The sequence below is a fragment of the Natator depressus genome, chromosome 7 (genome assembly GCF_965152275.1).
Source record: "Natator depressus isolate rNatDep1 chromosome 7, rNatDep2.hap1, whole genome shotgun sequence".
Lineage (NCBI taxonomy): Eukaryota > Metazoa > Chordata > Testudines > Cheloniidae > Natator > Natator depressus.
In genome coordinates, this window is record NC_134240.1 from 118,305 (window position 1) to 138,776 (window position 20,472).

The 20,472-nt window shown below is 46.1% G+C and overlaps 1 protein-coding gene across 5 annotated transcripts in view; it reads left to right on the plus strand.

Moving 5' to 3' along the window:
• The first annotated feature begins 1,365 nt into the window (after positions 1-1,365).
• PLXNB1 (plexin B1) overlaps positions 1,366-20,472 on the plus strand; it is a 193,925-nt gene continuing 174,818 nt past the window's right edge. For 2 of the 5 annotated variants that reach the window (XM_074957247.1, XM_074957246.1), the window contains exon 1: positions 1,368-1,479. The gene's annotated coding sequence lies outside the window, so the exon portion shown is untranslated. Of the gene's footprint in view, positions 1,480-20,472 lie in introns of all 5 variants that reach the window. The other 3 variants (XM_074957242.1, XM_074957243.1, XM_074957248.1) reach the window with 2 other exon arrangements.

Here is a 20,472-nt window from a genome sequence, read left to right on the forward strand (position 1 = left end):
ATATCCCTGCTGGACCCCCATGGCCTTCTTCTTACCCTCAGATCCCTCTGCCCCCTGTAGCCTCCCTCTCTGCTCTGTATCCCTCTGCCCCCCATGGCCCCCCATATCTCTGCTGCCCCCCATATCCTCCTTTCCCCTATAACCCTCTGCCCTCTATGGCCTACTTCCCTCCCCCCATATCCCTCTGCTCCCAGGGTCTCCCTCCTGTCTATCCCTGCTGCCACCCATGGCCTCCCTCTGTCCTCCATGACCTCCTTCCCTCCCCCATATTTCTCTGTCCCCCCCCCATCATCTCCTTCCCTCCCCTGTATCCCTCTGTGCCCCAGGGCCTCCCTCCTGTATCCCTCTGTCCTCCCATGACTTCCCTCCATCCTGCCTAGCCTTGCCAGGTTTTTTATGGAGTTGCCAGAAAAATAATTTAATCTGCTGGGTGTTTTTACATGGGTCTAAATATTTACATTATTATCACAATACATTGGGCTCTCTCATGTTAAAGTTTCTGTGTCTAGCTAAAGATGCTGCAGTGTTTCGACCTCTGCCCTTTAAGTAAGACAGTGTTAGGGCAATCTTAGCGCCGCGTGTGATTTCTCTCGATACTGTCAGTGGCTGCTGAAGGGGGCTGTGGAACCGCCGTGTGGTCTGGGTTGCCGTAGGGTGACCAGATGTCCCGAGGTTGGGGGCATTTTCTTTTTTAGGCGCCTGCTACCCCCCGGCCCCGTCCGTGAACGCTTGCTATCTGACAGGTTTCAGAGTAGCAGCCCTGTTAGTCTGTATCCGCACAAAGAAAAGGAGGACTTGTGGCACCTTAGAGACTAACCAATTTATTTGAGCAAAAGCGATGAAGTGAGCTGTAGCTCAGGAAAGCTCATGCTCAAATAAATTGGTTAGTCTCTAAGGTGCCACAAGTACTCCTTTTCTACTTGCTATCTGGGCACCCTCGGTTGCCGTGCGTTTGCCTTGCGGCGCCGGTGCGCTACTTTTTCGGCCTCCTCCCTCCGCATCCCTGCTGCGCCCCATGGCCTCCCTCCCCCCACATCCCTGCTGCGCCCGGCCCCCGAGCTCTGCTGGCCTCCCCCGTAGCGTCACTCCTCCCATCCGTATCCCTCCCATTGGACACGCAGGAGCCAATCAGATCTTGTCTCTGTTCTGTAAGACGTGAACGAGGTACTCAACGCTGGAGCCACGTGGGAATCTGGGGGTGGGGCCAGGCTAGAAGGAGGTGTGGCCTGTGCGAGTGATCAGGGGCTACTGGTAGAGTGCGACGCTGGGAGGCGGGTCTCAGAGGAAGGGGCGGGGTCGACCTGGGGCTCGTACCGTGGTTGGCTGGAATGGGTGGGGATGCGGCGTTAGGCTCCTGGGGGTGGGGCTTGCAATCCACTGCCTGCGGAGCGGGTCGGGTCGGGTCGGGTCGGTTCGGGGGCTCGAGCCGCCGGGGGGAGCCGGGCCGAGCTGTGCCGCTCGTCACACCGGAGTGGCCAGGTAAGGAGCGGCTGCGCCGCGGGGCCCGGCGTGACCGGAGTCCCTGCCCTGGGCGCGCCGGGCTGCTGCCCCGCGTCCCCCCCGCGGGGGAGCCGGCGTGGTGGCCAGGCGGCCGGCGGCTTTCGGGCCGCTGAGCGCGCGGCACGTGCCGCTGCGCCCTGCCGACGAAGGTTCGTTACCTGCTGGCGCGCGCGGTGCCCAGCCCCGTGAGGCGGACGGGCCCTGGCACCTGCCTCGCGCGGCTCGCGAGCCGCGGAGCGGTGCCAGGGGCCCCCGAGGGGAGCCGGCCGGAGCTGCCCGGCCTGGGGAAGGGCTGAGGTGGGCGCTTGTTCCGGCTCAGCCGCCCCGCGCCTGTGGCGCCTAAGGCCCGAGGTCCCACAGGGTCCTTCCCTGCCCCGCATCTCCCGGCAGGACCCACTTTATGTTTGTCAAGGGCTCACACCCGCCGGTCTTCTGGGACTTGAACGTGGGCGGTGCCCGGACACATGGCCCCGTTACCTAGCAAGTAACTAGAGACCTAGGTACCGACGTTCTGCCACGGGCCGGATCACAACACATCTTATGTGGATGCCGCGACATTACAGCCGAAGCGCTGTTCTCTTCTGCATCCCCGCTCCCCCAGGTATGCCTTGGATAGATTTGGGGGTTGAAGGGACCTCTTCCAGCTCCTGGATGACTCTGCGTTGGGTTGTAGGTGGTGAGGGAAGCTTCTGGGTCTGGAGTTGAATATCGAAGAACTTGTATGGCACAAGGAGTTGGATGCCAGATGCAGTGCTTAATTTGTAATGAAAGAGGTGCCCTGGGCTGGAGCAATTTTTTTTCTTTCATAACTGACGTGGCAAGCCCAGAGGTGACAGGGCTATGAACTGCCAAGCCTAGAGATGCCGGGCTTAGCCCCGGCAAGCCTGGACACTAATTAAGCACTGGTGAGATGGTGAGGATTTGGCAAGGAGGCATACAGTGAAATGAACTAAAATGATATTTAAACTGAAGCAGAAATATCATCTTAATTCTAGCAGAAAAGAGAAGGGTTTGAATCTAGTTACCAGGATTTGACACAACTCCAGGTTTATGCTGCAATTGGTCCCAGAGAGAGGTGTGGTGGAGAGTATGCCTTATACCCTTATTATTTGGATAGGATCTCATAAACTGTATCATAATCTTGGAGGTTTCTGAGTAGCAGCTGTGTTAGTCTGTATTCGCAAAAAGAAAACGAGTACTTGTGGCACCTTAGAGACTAACGCATTTATTTGAGCATAAGCTTTCGTGAGCTACAGTTCACTTCATCGGATGCATTCAGTGGAAAATACAGTGAGGAGATTTATATACACACAGAACATGAAAAAATGGGTGTTTATCATACACACTGTAAGGAGAGTGATCACTTAAGATGAGCTATTACCAGCAGGAGAGTTGGGGGGGGGGAGAGGGAGAAAACCCTTTGTAGTGATAATCAAGGTGGGCCGTTTCCAGCAGTTAACAAGAACGTCTGAGGAAGCGGGGGTGGGGGTGGGAAGAGTAAACAAGGGGAAATAGTTTTACTTTGTGTAGTGACTCAATCACTCCCAGTCTCTATTCAAGCCTAAGTTAATTGTATCCAATTTGCAAATTAATTCCAATTCAGCAGTCTCTCATTAGAGTCTGTTTCTGAAGTTTTTTTGTTGAAGAATAGCCACTTTTAGGTCAGAAATCGACTGACCAGAGAGATTGAAGTGTTTTCTGACTGGTTTATGAATTCAAAATTCAATTAAAATTCTTGACATCTGATTTGTGTCCATTTATTCTTTTACATAGAGACTGTCCAGTTTGACCAATGTACATGGCAGAGGGGCATTGCTGGCACATGATGGCATATATCACATTGGTGGATGTGCAGGTGAACGAGCCTCTGATAGTGTGGCTGATGTGATTAGGCCTTCTGATGGTGTCCCCTGGATAAATATGTGGACACAATTGGCAACGGGCTTTGTTGCAAGGATAGGTTCCTGGGTTAGTGGTTCTGTTGTGTGGTTGCCGGTGAGTATTTGCTTCAGGTCAGGGGGCTGTCTGTAGGCAAGGACTGGTCTGTCTCCCAAGATTTGTGAGAGTGTTGGGTCATCCTTCAGGATAGGTTGTAGATCCTTAATAATGCGTTGGAGGGGTTTTAGTTGGGGGCTGAAGGTGACAGCTAGTGGCGTTCTGTTATTTTCTTTGTTAGGCCTGTGCTGTAGTAGGTTACTTCTGGGAACTCTTCTGGCTCTATCAATCTGTTTCTTCACTTCCGCAGGTGTGTTTTGTAGTTGTAAGAATGCTTGATAGAGATCTTGTAGGGTCCAGATGAAGATGTCATCAATATAGCGCAAGTAGAGTAGGGGCATTAGGGGACGAGAGCTGAGGAAGCGTTGTTCTAAGTCAGCCATAAAAATGTTGGCATACTGTGGGGCCATGCGGGTACTCATAGCAGTGCCGCTGATTTGAAGGTATACATTGTCCCCAAATGTGAAATAGTTATGGGTGAGGACAAAGTCACAAAGTTCAGCCACCAGGTTTGCCGTGACATTATCAGGGATAGTGTTCTTGATGGCTTGTAGTCCATCTTTGTGTGGAATGTTGGTGTAGAGGGTTTCTACGTCCATAGTGGCCAGGATGGTGTTTTCAGGAAGATCACCGATGGATTGTGGGAGCTGGAGTTCACCACACAGGGTTAAAGGGAGCCCATATTAGTCTCATCCCAGAGTTTATGGCTACCTGCCTTTGATGTACTGCAGAATATCAGTTAATGGAGAGAGGCTGATCTGGGTTGGAAACTAGTGTCTTTATTCACTGGCAGTCAGAAGTAACTGATTCCTTAGCTAAATAACAAAGTTCTAGAACTCTCAGGTGTGTAAGAAGGGGAAGCTGGTTTTATTGTAAGTTATACTACTTAATACTGGACACCTGAGCATATACCTACCTAGTAACCATTGTTCTTCTCTGCATGACAACCTTCTGGGGCCCCTTCCCCCATGTTTCAGAACAGGAGACAGGAAAAGATTTGTGGTTTGAAAGCTGGAACAGAGAGAAGGTTGTTAGATGGAGTTCAGAGATTCCATTATGTTGTACTGAGCTGGCCGTTCACTTTCGTTCACAGCCAAGAGTTTGTCAGAAATGAAGCCGATTTTTATTAAGGAACTGAGATCCATAAAAATCCAAAGAAAGTGGAAATTTGACAGCTTTTTAGTGCTCTCTTCTTAGATTGTTGTGAGGTTTGCCACTTTTTTTGTTTTTGTTTTTACTTGGGAGCCACTCGGCCAGAACCTGCGGAAGTGTTAGGAGCCTAGAAACTAGCTTTTTTTTTTTTTTGTTGGGAATAGGGAATGGTATTTTTTGTCTAAATGACTTACGGTGGTGGTGGTAGTTTTGGAGAGGCAGATGAGGCACAGTAGCACCAGGAATTGGAACTTCAGGAAGACTCTGTGCCATATAAAGGGTGCCGAGCTGATTGGTGGTGGGGAGGAGGAGCTCCTGAATAAAGAGAAAAGAATCAAAGCCTGCTAGCTGCATTCCAGTTCCCTTCCCACGACTTTAACTCTGTCTGTGAACAGGGAACCAAAGTGTAACTGGGCCCCTGGCTCATTTTTGTTTGTAGTGTAGATGGACCCCTTGTGTTATTACTTGGAGTTTGTGTTGTAACTGGAAGCTGGTAAAGGTGTCTGCTTGTTACTTTCCCAGGAGATGAGTGTTGGGCTACCCGGCTGGCTAATGGAGGGAAAGCAAAAGAAGGAAAGAATCTGGCTTTGTTTCTGTTGTTGGGCTGGAGGTGAATGAGCAGTGAAGTGGGGGATGGGCACAGATTTATCCTCTAGGTCTCATGGTAACAGCTGCTGCTTAAATACTTCATCTGACCCAGCCCCCTAGGGTGGAGAGTGAAGAGGGGGGCTTATGCTTATTGCCTGGATCAGTTCTGTACGGGTCACTATAGAGATGGAAACGCTATTTTCAGTTCAGACTATTTCCCTTCCTGATAGCCAGTGAATCCTGGGTGATGTGTAGTTGTGATAATGTTTTTGTGTTAAGTGCCTTCTAGCTGCAATCAAGAGGAGTACTTACAGAGTCCTAGAAGCTGAAACGCACTCATAGTAATATTTCTGCTGGTTTTAGTTGTATCTGTTGTGTGTGTTGCAGGGCTCCTCAGGGAAGGTTGTGCCTCCTGTTCTAAAGCAGTGGTTTTCTACCTTTTTTAGTTTGCGGACCCCTAAACATTTCAAATGGAGGTGTTGGACCCTTTTGGAAATCTTAGATGTCATCTGTGGACCCCCAGGGGTCTGTTGGCCAAAGGTTGAAAAAAACTGCTTTAAAGGATTTCTGTCTGCCTTGACTCTAACATTGGGGAGCAAAGAGTCTCAAATTTTAAAAAAATGACATCTGAGATGGGACTTCCTAAGCATGGTTCAGATCTGTTTCCCTTCTGTTAACCCTTTAGCACCTGGAAACCAGTCCGTTCTCTTGTAGATGGAAACTGCCTCTTCTGGTTTTAGTTTTCTTCCCCAGGAGACCTGAAGGATGCACTAATATTGGGGTTCACTCCATGTTCTCCTGGCCTGTGCTTTTTGCACTACACTCCTCTTTGTTACTGGTTCTCAACCTTGCAAGCCGTCCAGGAGCCAGGTGAATTGGGTAGGAACATTTGTGGGCAGAGTGGGAACTAGCTGATGGTCTGGGCATATAAGTGGGATGATGGGGAGTAGGTTGGTAGCGGAAAATTTGGGTCAGGATGGGGTGAGTTAGAGTTCATTATTAACTTATATTATGACTGTGCTTGGAGACTTCAATCAGGCTGAGGGTTTTTGTGCTGGGTGCTGTACAAAGCTGTAAGAAGGCTGTCCCAGCCCCATAGATCTTATGTTTTGAAAACCACTCAGCAGTGGCAAGTAGGAAACTTTCCCAGGGAAGGGGGAGTCATAGTTTTCTCTTTGGAAGTGCATTGTCAAACTTGTCTCTCTGCTGTGACTGTAGTCTTCCTCCCCTTAGGCTCTTCATTCTCCTTCTCTCAATCCCTTATTTTTCTAGAAAAAATATTGGGGATGAATCATTGGCAGTATGTCTTGTGTGAAGCTGAAGGTTTTGGTTTTGTGGAACATTGGACGAAATCCCAGTGTACTAATGGGATGGCCTATATCTTGCGGGTAGTGAGGGCTATTCTTCTCTGCTGGAGACAAGCTGGGGCAGCCAGAAAGGTATTAAACTAACAACACAAAGGGGAGGGCGATAAGGAGGCCTAATATGGTATAAACTTGGACTCAGTGTGTTGTGAACAAAATTGTGCCAATGTGACAAAGAATGTGAAGAGAAGAAATGTTTCAGTTGTTTATATACCAGTGCTAGGAGTCTGGACACCTAGCAAGAGGAACTGGACATTCTTGTTGATGAGAAGAAACTTGTTATAATTGGCATTGCAGAAACCTGGTGGGAGAATTTACATGGCTGGAATGTAAAATCACAGGAAGGACAGAATGAGTGAGAGGTGTGTGGTGGCCATGGCATTATACACAAAAGATGTCATTACCTGTTTTAAAATTACTGATGATTCAGAATCACAAGTTTCAGAGTAGCAGCCGTGTTAGTTTGTATCCTCAAAAAGAAAAGGAGTACTTGTGGGACCGTAGAGACTAACAAATTTATTTGAGCATAAGCTTTCGTGAGCTACAGAATCACAGTTTTTCTGAATGCATATGGATCAATTTGCTGACTGACAAAGCTGGGGGGGAGGGGTGTCTGTTACACACCATATTCTTTCTTTATTAATTTAAAAAAAAAAGGAAGATAACTTATAAGGTGCCCGGGTGGGGTGTGGGAGGAGGGAAGGACAAGGGCACATTGCTTATTGTAGCCACACTACAAATCAAAACTGTTTGAATGACAGCCTTCTGTTGCTTGGACCATCCTCTGGAGTGGGGTGGCTGGGTGCCTGGAGTCTCCCCCCTGCGTTCCTGGGTGTCTGGGTGAGGAGGATATGGAATTTGGGGAGGAGGGTAGGCGGTTATACAATGGATGCAGCGGGTGTCTGTGCTCTTGTTGGCTTTCCTGCAGCTCCACCAGATGCCTCATCATGTCCGTTTGCTCCCTCATTAGCCTCAGCATCGCCTCCTGCCTCTGCTCATCGTGGTCACATAATGCTTTCCTGGCCTCTGCCACTGAATGCCTCCATGCATTAAGCTGTGCCCTATCAGTGCAGGTGGACTGCATGAGCTCGGAAAACATATCATTGTGAGTGAGGGTTTGTTTTTTTTTCCCCACCTTCTAATCTGCGATAACCTCAGGGATGGAGATGATAGGGGGAGCATAGAAACATTTGCACCTGTGAGGGGATAAAAAGGGAGAGTAAAATGTAAGATGTTACATTTTTGAGAACAAAAAAGGAGACTCTTTCACATAGGGCTTTGGCGTGGAGCCTGGAGCTGGAGTGCGGAGCAGCTCCAGAGCATTGGAGCTTCAGGTTTTTGCCTGGAGCTGGAGCCGGAGCACAGCTACAAAGCCCTGCTTTCACGGTGAATCAAGCAATTCACAGCAGACAGTACATATGCTTTAGGTACAAGGTCGCATTTTGCCTTTTATATTGAGCGCCTGCCAGTATAGTGACACATCACACATGGATGGGCAACAGAATTTGGTTTCCAGGAAGCCATGGTAAGCTAAAGGGTACAGAGGGTTGGCTTCTTATGCCTTCATAACAAGTGGGAATGTTTTCAAACTGCAGCGCCCTCTTTTGTAGGTATGGCATGCATTGTTTGTTCCTAGATGTCTAACCTAGAATTTGGCAGTATTAAAATTTATTTTGTTTGAATGGGCCTAGTTTACCAATTGAGTCAGATCACTCTGCATTTTCAGAACTGCTACACCTGCTCTGGGGAGAGCACATTGAAACAGGAATCAAACATACTATTAATAGGTGGCTCAGTTTAAGGCTCCTACAGCCATGATACCCAACTTTGACACTGACAGACTTCTGTGTATTTAAATTCTCATCCTAAAGTAGCTTTGCATGAATAGATTTGACTCTATTGCTTTTTAGGCCATTTTCTGTTTTTTTTTTCTGGCGAGGGACTGTGCGTAGGAATAGATTTTGTTTATTTGAGAATGGGGGAAATATAGAGGTGCTCACTGTTCTCCCAATGCACATTTGATCTTCACTAAAAGTAGATAAATAAATGTTATCTTGGGTTTAAAACACTGCCTGCACATGGTGTGTGTTATAGTTTTTATGACTTGCCATTGTTGCCACTATTTCCTGGTGCATTTTTCTAAAATTTTCAATGATAAAATTAACCCTAGCAGCCAGCCCCTTGTGCTCTGATACGCTGCTGCCTTGCTGAAAAGGAACAAGTTGTCCTAAGAAAATTGCCTTCTGCTGAATCCAAATTTCATGATTGACTGATTAAACCTCATTTTACAAATGCAATCAAATTAATAACTTAAGGCAGGTCTGCATTGTCCATTCTGTTTTTGACTGACTTTTGTGGTAGAAGGAATCATTTTAAAAGGAGGCTATCTGACAAACATTGCATGTGGTACTTTGTGGAGGGGAGACTGGGTGGGGAGTTTTTGTTGGTACAGTACTGTGAACTTGCTACCAGAGTGAGACTAAGTGCTGATATGCTTTCTTCAGTTCTTCTACCCTGAATGCATTTTCTCATTCAAGACACAGCAAATGCTTTGGAGACTCTTGAATAGGTGTTCTTGTGTTACATCCATGCAATTTGAGATATTCCTTGAATCTCTAATTGTAAGCTAGCTGTTGTCACTACTTTACCTCACAGGGGAGTGGGCCTAGTGTAGAATTGGTGCTGGGAGCAGAATCTAAAGTGTAGCAATAATAGAGTGGAATCATTTTCCAGACTGAGAGAACATTTGATGCCATCGCTACAGCTAATGTGAGCATTTTGTTTGTTCTGTAAAGGTGGCTTGTCTGCTGTGCACACTTGTTTTCTGAGTTTTTGAACAGAACCGGTCACAGATATCCTGTGTCCTGTCTCACATGTTAAAGATGCAAATCAGTGGGCCTTAAATTAATGATGCATTGTTTTACATTGCCAGGTGATGGTGCGGTCCTCTGACACTAACACTGGTCCAGGAAGAATCTAGGAACTCAAAATGAGCTGCTGTTAGGCTGTCTTGCATTCTAAGCCTGACGGGGGTAGGAGGGAATTAAGATCACTGTCCTCAAGGCATTAGAAGTTCAAATTAAGCATGGGATTGTGTGCATAGGCTCTGACTTCTTCTCTACCCCTGGGGGTGCTCGACCCCCAGCCTACCCCCACTCCACCTCTTCCTCCAAGCCCCCACCCCTGCCCTGCCACTTCCTGTCCCTGCTCTGCCCCAGGCCTCGCTTGCACTCCACGCCTTCCCCCAAGGCCCCACCCCTGCCCCGCCTTTTTTTCTGCGGTGGGAGAGAGGGAGGGAGCTTGGCTGCCAGCGGGTGCTAAGCCCTGGCGCATCCACAGAGTCAGTACCTATGATTGTGTGGCTTTGCAGAAGCCACCTTGAGGGGTTGGAAGTGACCTGAAGAATCCCTGAGTGGGGATGGGGTAGAAAGAATTGGGCTTTAGATAGAGTAGGTATTGTGGTGAATGTTCAGTGGCCTGATTACACTTTGCAACAGCCAGTATCAGACTATGATCACTTGTGAGTATCAGGCTGAATTGGAGTGAGGACTTGTTCAGAATTGGAATTTGATCAGAAAGCATGTAACATAGTGATGTTCATATATGACCATTCTATTAGTTCTTTTCACGTTAGAGGAAATGTAAAGTTAATATGATTAACTTAAAAATAACAGTAAGATTAAAATTACTGGCATAACTCTCTCAAGTGAGGTGGGTTCAGACTGTCAGCAGTTAACCCTTTAATCAGTTTTCCACATAACTGGCTCTGGATCCCATCCACTTTTCTGGTTTTGCTGCTTTCCTGTTTCATGACTTCAGAAGGCAAATTCTGTTCCTAGCTGGCTTGCGATCCAGGTATTACCTTGTCATTCACATTGGGTAGCTCAATGTGGCCTTCTATGTGATGCCTGAAATTAAATGCACATAAATCCAGAAGGGCTATGTGGCTCAGAGGATTGCTAAAATTGCCTTTTCCTTCACTTATTAGTCCAAATAGTCTGGCTTGTACAAAATGAGTTCAGGTTAAGTGTTGGACCCTTTCCTAATCAACCCATCATCTGCTTGACGAAACTTCACCACAGCTGGCACTTGCTGGCATCTTGGCAGTGTCATGAGATGGGATGAGGACTAAGTGGGCATGGAAATCAAACTACCCTATTGTTTTAGAGATGGTCCTTATGGGTAAAGTCTGTGTGGGGTTGGGGAGGGGCAGCTAAGTGAGCACTTCTGCTCCTGTGCTGGACTTGTTCTGTGAATAATCTGCATGTGAGGTACCAGTCATGTGAACAGTGTTAGTCAGTCAGGTGATGACTAGTCCCAGCAAGGAATTTTTGTACCCAGACCCCCTCCTTATAGGCTTTCTGTGCAGCTTTCCTTCAGGTGCGGCCACTACCTCTCAGAGCTGGCTAAGCTGGCAGCAGGATTGGTCCGTTCCCAAATAAAGCTGCCGCATCAGCTCTGGAGGACAAACCCAGATGAGGAAAGCTTAGAGGAAGATGAAGAAGCAGCTCCCAACCAGTGCTGCTTGTTCCCAGTAGGGAAGGTCCTAGGTAGGAATCAATAAGCCTCTACAATCTCTCTGCTCTTCTGTCTATTGGCTTTTCCACTGAAGTTCTGCAGTTTCCAACTGCCTAATTAGGTACCAAAGGCTTGTGAAGGAAGGTGAACTGGACTCTTAGACCTTGATCCCATCCCATTTCTCCTCTGTCCCAACTTGCAGATGCTGCCAGACGGCAAATATCCTGGACAAATAGGCCTATCACTTTTCTCATAAGACTTGGCTCTTTAAATATCTCTGAGAGCCAGAGCTAGGAAGAGGACAATGGACAAGCTATTTTCTTTCTTAGGTTCTTCAGAGAGCCATATTCTCCTTTGTGAATGTTGGAGATCTGGTGTGCTGCTCTGACCCCTCCTCACTGTTCCCAGTAAACTGGTAAAGCCCTTCAGATTAGATTGATATATTTCATGGCTCTTCATTTGTCTCCCATGAATCCTGCAGTCAGATACTCTTTCCTCTGAGCAACACTTCTCCCCTGCTATCCAGCAAGCCCAGGGTGGGGAAACTTCTGCTCTATTGGCTTCAAGACAGCATGCCTCCAGTTGTGGGTGAAGAGCTTGTCTTAATGTCAGTCTTCTGTTTAGGCTGTCATCTGAGTTTCCTCAGTGGCCTTGGCAGTGTTGATAACTTCCCTCATAGAAGAAGGGATTCATATCTTTCTTTACTTGGATGGCCTGGTTTGATTCCAGTGCTGGCAGGCTACCACTGGCGTGTCTTCAGGAACAGGGATTTGTGATCAGTTGAGACAAATGACTTGTCTGCATTTGAAAGTTAATGTGGATTAAGGTAGGGTGTGAATTTAAAGTGCAATAGCTGTTCCTTATCAACTCCTATATGTAGAGAAATCCAAAAGCTACTTATTCTTTCTTCCAGGGGGCCTAACTTGTCTGGGGGCCAGATTGTGCAGTCTTTTTAGCAGAGGTACAAAGGTTAGAAATCTTGTGCAGACATGACTCTAGCACCTCACTATGGTGATTAGGAAAAGCTTTCAGCTTCTGCATCTGAAGGTGTTGTGTTCAGGTACTATCCAGAGGGTCCTCCCAGAGGCCTCTGCAAGCATTTCTGCTGTCTGTGTGGGATCACAGCCTAGAAACCCCCTATACAATCAATCTTGTAGAAAGAGAAAAGAATATTGGTTTCTTTAATCTTGAGGATGGTGGACACATCTGAAATCTGTCCAGGAGGCGCCGTTGGCATAAATGCTGATAGTCAGGTTTGGTTTTGTGTGGAGTAGCACCTTAACAGAACATGTCCTGTTTTTTTCTAATGTTTGATCTGGTGGTTTTGAGATCCCACATCTTAGGGCACATGTAGTAGAATGCTCTGTTGTGCAACAACAACTTTAACTCCATCTTAATGAAGGTTTTGTAAGTGAATTTGACTTTTATTGTTCTGAGAAATGGCTGAACTCTTGTTTGCTGAAATAAGAAATAAAATTAAAAAAAAAAATCAACCTGAGCCAGAAACGAAGCATGGAAAAACTTCAGCCTGAATGGATAGTTTTAGTTATCAGCAACTGAAAACAGGAGCTCTGTAATGGGGAGTGTTAGGCAACCTAACTTTAGGCATTGCTCTGTCTATAATAATGAGCAGGGAGGTGGACTGGGTAATCTAATAGGACTCTCTCTTAATTTTTGATTTTACCTCACTTGGTAAGGATGTTCAGTGAAGAGATTTTTCCAGTTCTGATTTTGATTTTTTTCAGTGTTTGTGCTGTGTCCTTCAATTGTATTGTGTGTGTAATTACTGCAATGCACAAATGGCTCATAAATTGTACAGGAGTGTAGCACTGAATGGATGGGCCTGTCAGAATATGACAAAGTTTCTTTCCTTTGGGAAACTATAAGCAAAATGCACTGACCTGTGGTGACATGCATCCGTGGTTAATAGATGAGTCTCATAATGCATTAAGGTGCTTTGTGTTTCCCTTTTGCTTAAACAATGGAATCTAAGGCCTTGCCTTCACTGCTGAAATACTTTTGATGAGTGAGCTATCCCATTGTAAAAACACATGGAGATAAGTCACTTTAGTGTTTACCACAAGGTAAACTAGGTGACGCCAACCTATGTGGAGGGTTTCGTGCTGACCTTATCTAGTTTACCTCACGGTAAAACTAAAGGAACTTGTCTTCACTGTGGTTTTTTTTACCTTGGGATAGCTCATGTATGTTAGTTACCCAAAGGTGAAAAATGCACCTTTTTTTAGCAGTGATGAAAGCCTGAGATTTTGATATGAAGAGGGGGGGAAACCATTGCATAGACCAGACTTGTTACATTTTGGCAATAGTATAGTAAGCATGGTGAGGAATGAGACATGTTCAGATGTGGAGGGACTTAATATATTCGATCCAGGAGAGATCAAATGTTCATGGATCCTCCAGTGAAGTCATAAAGCAAACTCCTGATGCCCTAAATTCAGAATTATTACTTGACTGTGAGATTCAACAGAAAGCTGTGAAATGGAAAAAGAGCTTTGTGTTAGAGAGGGTTCTTGTAGGGACTTTATGAAGTCAATGGAGATGTTTTAGGGCAAATCTTCAAATCACTTCTTAAAATCCTAAGGAAATTCCCTGAAGCAAAAAGTTTCTGAAGTAGAATTGTGGGTGTAAATGTGAAAATTACTTGTGCAGACACTTAAAATGCTGTAATTTAAAAACACAAGTCTTTCCCCCATAAATATGGAAACCTGACTTTCAAAGTGGAAGTTAAACTTTTTAAAGAAAGCAAACATATTATTAAAGTGATTAATTATGGTCCCCAACACTGCCCTTATGACCCATCACCCATAATCACAACTTTACAGCTGCTCACTTTCTATCTTTAACTCTGACAATATGAATTATATGTCCAGTACGCTGTACCATACTCTGCATGATCACAGACTTTCTTCTAATTAACCTCCCACTGTCTCTGACAGAAAAGTTATGCTAGCATTTTGTTTTACACCTAATATCTACAACAGAAATTGGTCCCATAAAAGGTGTTGCCTCATCCACCTTGTCTCTCTGATATCCTGGGACCAACAAAGCTACAGCAACTCTGCATGTCTAATATCTACAAACATATCTGTTCCCATCCCACCTTCATGGAGTTCTCTCATCCTTGTGGCTTTGGGGGAATTTTAACATAATTTATTTGGTCCCACTTTACTTTGGACAGGCTTTTTGTGGCAATCAGCATTAACCGCCGTATGCCCTTACAGTTCTTCTAGGTATATGTTCAATATTACAGTGAAGGGGAGCTAAATAAGTATCTAGATACCATGCTGCAACTGTCCTCTTAAAATCTGTAGGCCCGCACCTGATTATATAGGATGTGAGATATAAATTATCTGGGATGATGTCTTTAACAAGTACACCTACACAGGATGATAGGGATGTGGAGGTGAAGTTGGGGGATGTACTTGTCATCTTAATTCTGAATTTCAGGACTTTTCAGCATTTGAGTCTCAAGTTTTGGAGATGGATTTACTACCTTAACTCGGTATAACTGCTTGGGAATTCAGTTAATACAGGGGGAGCCTGACGTATGTTTCTTTGTCAAACTTGTTCCAGTGAAAACTGCCCTCTAATGCCCCCCAGCCCTTTGCCTCTGGGCACTACAGGCAGGAGTACAGCTATCCTCCTGCTGTATGGTAAGGCAATGGGGTATGGGTTGCTTGTTCAGAATCTGGGGGAGAGCTGACTACACTCCTATTTCTTGTCTACATAGAAATGTCATTTTTGGAAGGTCATTTGGACCACCTGGTATTGGCCATTGTCAGAAGACAGGATGCTGGGCTAGATGGACCTTTGGTTTGACCCAGTATGGCTGTTCTTGTTTTTATATTTTTAATAGCTAGTTTTTTGGAGCCTTCCAATTATAAAATTATATTTTTGTATTATCTGGTGTTGTATCCCACACTAGTTAATCTGCTTTGGAAGTGAAATAACTCTATTTGAGAATGAGTTTTCAGTGTAAGGTTTGTGTGGACACATCTGTATTTTGGATTAGCTATTCTGCTTCTGTCAGTCCTTTCTGCTGCTGTTCCACACTGCATAGGCTGATCCAGAGGTAAGTGGTCTACCTGTGTGCCTTCTATTGTTCTGGGATCATCTTGACCAGATATCACCACCTCCATTTAAATGCTGGCATGTAGGCAGATGCACCCCTTTGTGGTTCCAGCTTATGGCCAGTTCACACACATGGAGTCAGATACCCATGATAGCAGCTATGCTCCAGGTTTCTTTCTGGTCCCATCAGTATTTCCTGGACTTCCTTGCCCGAGAGAGAGAGAGACAGACATGTCCAGTCTCATAGAATCATAGCATATCAGGGTTGGAAGGGACCTCAGGAGGTCATCTAGTCCAACCCTCTGCTCAAAAGCAGGACCAGTCCCCAACTAAACCATCCCACCCAGGGCTTTGTCAAGCCTGACCTTAAAAACTTGTAAGGAAGGAGATTCCACCACCTCCCTAGGTAACCCATTCCAGTGCTTCATCACCCTCCTAGTGAAAGTTTTTCCTAATATTCAACTGAAACCTCTCCCACTGCAACTTGAGACAATTACTCCTTGTTCTGTCATCTGCTACCACTGAGAACAGCCTAGATCCATCCTCTTTGGAACCCCCTTTCAGGTAGTTGAAAGCAGCTATAAAATCCCCCCTCATTCTTCTCATGCTCAATATGGGGACAGAGTAGGTAATGGGGTTTGTTACAGGGATTGGGTCCTGGGTTAGTGTTTCTGTGGTGTGGTGTGTAGTTGCTGGTGAGTATTTACTTCAGGTTGGGGGGCTGTCTGTAAGCGAGGACTGGCCTGCATCCCAAGGTCTGAGAGTGAGGGATCGTTTTCCAGGTTAGGTTGTAAATTGTTGAAGACGTGCTGGAGAGGTTTTAGCTGGGGGTTGTACGTGATGGCCAGTGGTGGTCTCCAGCACATCATCAGATGCCTGGCTGGTTGGTTCTTGCTCATATGATCAGTGTTTAACTGATTGCCATATGTGAGGTTGCGAAGGAATTTTTCCCCAAGTCAGACTGGCAGTCACCTAGGGAGTTTTTCACCTTCTTCTGCAGTGTAGGGCATGGGTTGCTTGCAAGGATATATTTTACTTAATCGATTGCCTGCCATTGCAGGGGCCTTAGTGGTTGGTGCACCTCAGTCCCTTCCATTCTCTGCCTGTGACCTAGTCTCCCGAGAGTTGTAATACTTTGGTTTAATTTCAGTTGTTGGGTTTAGTGTGCAGGTGCTGGTGACCTCTGATATACAGATTAGACTAGGTGCTCTGGTGTTCTGTTCTGGCCTTTTATTCTGATTCTATGAATGTACAAATTAAGATTAATCTCTCTAGTGCTGACTGTGACCTTATATCTGGTGTTGCTGCTCATTTCCAAGTCTTTTCTTCAGACTGCTCTTCTATATGTGCTTTCCCTTTCTTGGCCTGCTTTTGGACAGAAGGGTGATAGGCTGGGAAGCGAGGTTTGGTCTCTCAGGAACTGTAGAAAAAGAGAAATTACTAAACATGTCCTATCAGGGAGGTTAATTCTTCCTTTAAAATGAAAGCGGCAAAGAGTCCTGTGGCACCTTATAGACTAACAGACGTATTGGAGCATAAGCTTTCGTGGGTGTATACTCACTTCGTCATGAGCCCCGACCCTGGAACACGCAGCTGCGAGCTCCGGGCAGGCGCGGGGCTGCGGTCCCTGTGTCCAACCGCCACATGGGGCTGTGAGCCTGACCCCAACCAGGAGAGGGGCTGTAAGCCCTGACCCCTGTACTGGAGTTGTCAGGCAGAGCCCGGCCATGCTGAGGGTTATCAGCCGGGAGCTCTGCCAGGCACAAGGTTGTTAATCCGCAGCCCTGCCACACACAGGGTTGTCAGCCCCAAACCCTGCCGCCCGCTGTGAGGCCAGCCAGGCGCTTGGTTGTGAGCCGCCATCATCTTCATGTGCCGACCTCAGAGCCCCAAGCTCCACCCCGAGCTCCACTTCAAAGAAAGGGTGCCAAATAGAAGTTTGCCCAGGGTGCCATTTTTCCTATGGCTGGCCCCGGTACTGAGACAACATTAGAGGGCTTGATTTGCAGCTGAACAAGTATTTTATTAAGTAACAGTCAGACACACAACTGCAAACTTTCTCCTGAAAATAATGGCCACTTGTAGTGTTAAAACTGCTAAAAAATGAAAGTATCTTGAGTCTTACATTAAACTTGGTTTTACCAGTATCGTCACCTCTGGTATTGAAAAACCACAATGTGTCATTTGCTGTGAAGTTTTGTCTGCTGAATCAATGAAACCAGGCAAACTGCAGCGACATCTTGAAACTAAACATCCTGAGCATAAAAATCGAAACGTGGATTTTTTCAAATGCAGAGAAGAAGCAACAAAGGCGGCCAGGCCTGATGCTGATGGAAGTTTCTGACAGGAAACGTCCTCAGCTGTGGAGGCCTCTTATGTTGTCACTACGAATTGCCAGTACCAAAACACCGCATACAGTAGGTGAGGAGCTTATTCTGCCAGCATACAAAGGTATTGTGGCACTTATGGTTGGCAATGATATTGCCAAAAAACTGAATATGCTTTCCATGTCTAATGATACTGTGAAATGCAGAATATGTGAGATGTCTGAAGATATCAAAAAACAAGTCGTGCATGAAATTAAACATTCTGCTTTCAGTATGTTCAGCCTGCAACTTGATGAAACTACTGATGTTACTCACTGCGCACAGCTGATAGCATTCGTAAGGTATGTTAATGCCGGGGATGTTAAGGATGAGTTCTTATTCTGTGAGCAACTTGAAAAAACCACAACAGCACAGGACATTTTCAATAAGGTGAATGCCTTTTTCAAAAGCAATGGCATTAAATGGAAAAATCTTTGTGGTGTCTGTACCGATGGTGCTCCAGCAATGATGGGTGCGTGGTCTGGCTTTCGGCAGAAGGTAAAGTGCGTCTCACCTAATGTGATTGTCACTCATTGTGGAATCCATCGTCAAGTCCTAGCTGCAAAGACATTGCCAATATGCCTTAATGTTGTGGTGGATGTTATATGAGCAGTGAACTACCTTAAAGCTCATGCTCTGAATAGTCGTCTCTTTCGAGAGCTCTGCAATGAAATGGGTGGTGAATATGAAGTTCTGCTTTTCCACACTCAAGCCTGATGGCTTTCTAGGGGATGTGCATTAAAGTGCATTTCTATACTTTGTGAAGAGATGGCAGAGTTTTTCCTGCGAAAACAGAAACCAGCTGAACAAAATGTTCAGTGACCAGAAATGGCTTCTCTGCTTGGCATACCTAGTTGATATCTTTGGCAGCCTTAATGATCTCAGTCTGTCACTTCAGAGAAAACGTTCAGCATTAATAGACCTGACTAATAAAATCAAAGCCTTCCAGATGAAGGTGGATCTGTGGTGCAGAAAGCTGGACACAGACAGATATGGCATGTTTCCGGCACTTTCCTCGTTTGGTGATGAGGAGGAAGTTAACATGGATAGTGCTCTCACGTCAGCGATCGGTGAACATTTGAGAGCCCTTCATGAAGAGTTCTCACACTACTTCCCAGCGCTACCAGAAGCACTTCATTCCCTGGTGAAGAACCCTTTCAGTGTGACAGCTGAGCAGTTACCTACTGATGATGATCACACATAGGAACAGTTTGTCGCCATGATCAATGATGATGAAGTGAAAGCAAAATTCACACAGCTGCCTCCAAACCAGTTCTGGTGCGCAGTAGCAAGTGAATACCCACTGGTGTCTGAAATGGCCCTGAGAGTCCTTCTGCCATTTCCCACTACCTACGAATGTGATAGTGGATTCTCCAGCATTCTCACAATAAAGATGAAATCTCAAAACCGGCTTGATGTGAAGGACGACATCAGATGTGTCTCTTTCTAAAACAATACCAAGAATAAAACTTCTTGTGTCAAATAAACAGCATCATCCGTCTCACTGATTTTTGGCTGCTTCAGGACATTAATTGCTGTCAAGTATTAAAATAAAATTCTGCTTAAAAATAACTTTTCCACTTGTATTTATTTCAATAAAAATGTGTTTTAGTATTTAAAAGCAGTGAGAAAAGGTAAATTCATTTAGTGTTTAACATAGTGTTAAATATCAAAAATGTGTTTTTAATTTCTAAGGGGGATCACACTCAGAGGCTTGGTGTTCGAAAGGGGTCACCAATACAAAAAGTTTGAGAACCACTGCTGTATCCCGCAGTAGATGCTCCGTTTGCCTCTCCTACTCTTGTGCCCAGAAGTTGAGATGTAAGGCTCAAACTGCACCTCTTGGAGCAATCCATGAGGGTTGGCTCAGACCCCGGTGGTGAAATCTTGTCAAGGTCAGAATTGAGAGAGTTGTTTTCTGTGAGTGCCCTGGCTACCAGATGCACCTTTGGTTCCAGTGCGGAGAAGGAATCCAAGGAAGTCAGGATAACCGGATCATCTGGTGCCAATGGGCTTATTCTGTGTGCAAGTGTTGTCGGTTCTGACATCTTCAGTGCTGAGTCCAGGCCGGAGGGACGCAGAGCCCTCAGCCTCAAGCACTGAACCCTGACCGAGTAGGCACATCTCCGAGCACACATCACACCCATGTAGGACATAGGACTCAAGTTTAGAGACTGACTACCAAAGTCCTCACATTTGAGGGATGGTAGCAAGGAACCAATGGCCTCCATTCATACTCTGCATCCTCTTATATTCAGGATGATAATGCTTGCTTTCAGGTCAGGACTGGTTTGTAGATCTCTATTTACAGGATGCGTACTTCCACACTGCCATCTACCCGGCTCACAAGAAACATCTAAGATTTGTGGTGGGGCCAAACCACCAGCAGTACAAGGTGCTATCTTTTGCACCAAGGGATCCAAGTGTATTGCTATCGTAACGGCATGCCTACAGAGAAGGGGGTTGATGAGGATACCCTTACTTAGACCAGTGGTCTCCAAACTTTTTGGCTCGTGCACCCCTAGGGTGAAGACCAGAAGACCTGCTGCAGACGCACCGCCAATGGAAGAAGACCAGAAGACCTGCCGCAGATGCGCCACCAGAGGGGAACCCCAGAGCTGCCACCAAAGGAAAAAAACAGCAGCGTGCCATCTGGTGGCGCTCCTGCTGCCACGCACCCCCGGGATCATCTCGCACATCCCAGTTTGGAGACTACTGGTTAATCGGGGGATGACCTTATCAGGAAACCCTTGCAAACATGGACTAAGCACTAGCCCTCTTTTTTCAGCTAGACCTCTAGATCATCCCAGAGAAGTTGTCCCTGACTCTAGGGCAAATGTTAGAATTCACAGGAGCCAGAATAGGCTGTAAAGCAGTCTGGGTGTACCTACCTCAGG